The sequence below is a fragment of the Triticum urartu genome, chromosome 4A (assembly GCF_056163025.1).
Source record: "Triticum urartu cultivar PI428250 chromosome 4A, HENAU_Tu73, whole genome shotgun sequence".
NCBI classification, from domain to species: Eukaryota; Viridiplantae; Streptophyta; class Magnoliopsida; order Poales; family Poaceae; genus Triticum; species Triticum urartu.
Window position 1 is genome coordinate 1,043,993 of NC_141876.1, and position 1,534 is coordinate 1,045,526.

Sequence of the window (1,534 nt, forward strand, 5' to 3'; positions counted from 1 at the left end):
ACTTATGTCTGTACTCAGATATTGTTGCTTCCGCTGACTCGTCTATGATCGAGCTCTTGTATTCAAGTCCTCGAGGCCCCTGGCTTGTAATATGATGCTTGTATGACTTATTTTATTTGTAGAGTTGTGTTGTGATATCTTCCCGTGAGTCCCTAATCTTGATCGTACATGTTTGCGTGTATGATTAGTGTACGGTCAAATCGGGGGCGTCACAAGTTGGTATCAGAGCCGACTGCCTGTAGGAATCCCCCTTCCAGACTCCTTGGCCGAAGTCGAGTCTAGGCATTGCAAAAACTTTTACTAACATGGCTGTGTGCCTTACGGGCCCACGTCGCCATTGGGTGGTATTAGGATATTTTACTCCTTGTCTACAATCTGGGACTCTGATCTCTCTTCTATTCGGGTTAAATGATTTTGCTAAAATCTAACTCTAGGTTCTCGTTACCACTTCCTGCCGAAGAGCCCTTTCATTACGGATGATCGACTGCTTCAACAGAAGATTCTGACAATACTTTCCGGTATTCTCTCGAGACCTTGTGCCTGTTTCTTTTGCAATTCCCTACCACCGAAAAATCCCTATGGATAAATACTTACACCTGTCGTTCTTACTTTTATTCCCAGTTGGTCTTGTTATTACAAGATACCTCGAAATACTCATCGTTGTTTCGATAATCCTTTGAGCTTACTGCCTTGCTGTTCTTTGTCACCTGAATACCCCTACGGATAATTCTCGCACTTATCGAGTATCCGCTCATCCCCCAGTTGTTCATGTGTTTCACAATGGTCTTCGAAATACTATTCGATCCTCCAAAAATCCTTAGTAGCTTATTGCTCTGCAATACTTTTCTGCTTGCATGATGGATGCTTTCCATATGTCTGGCAATATTCGTTAGTATCCTTAGGCATCGTCATTTTGATCCCTTTGATTCAACATGAGTGCGAATGCACGCAACCATCAGTTGATCCTTTTAAATTATCTTTCCGGCTCAGACATCAGTTTAAACATGATCTGGTTCTCAACAAATCCAATTGCCGTCGATTGTACCCCTAAGGCTATTCTACTTGCCAATCCCTAATCAGAACATTGCTTCCGATCCCTTGATTTGAAAATCATAATTCCTTTGCATTTGAGCTCTGGATTAGTCAGTTGTTTCCATAATCCAATGCCTTTGCATTGTTACTTCCTCTGCTTGTGTGCCAATGCTCACATCAGCTCTGTTATGGACCGGCAGATCCTTTAATGGATTTTATCCGACAACATCCTTCATATTCAATAACCTTCTGAGCCTTCCCTCGGATACATAATGCCTTTGGTAAATTGTATCATCTACTTGCTCAACCTCGCTCTACTTTCGAGCTTGTGATATTTACTCTTGAAACTTGTGGTATATGTTTCTAAGAAGCCCCTATGGGTTGAACATATGCCTTCTCTAAACCGTGTCAACTCGAAAGTTTTCATGGGTCCTACACTTCTGGTATTATGACAGGTAAAATTTCAACACTACAACTTCTTCGAAAGTGAGAAGTGAATGGA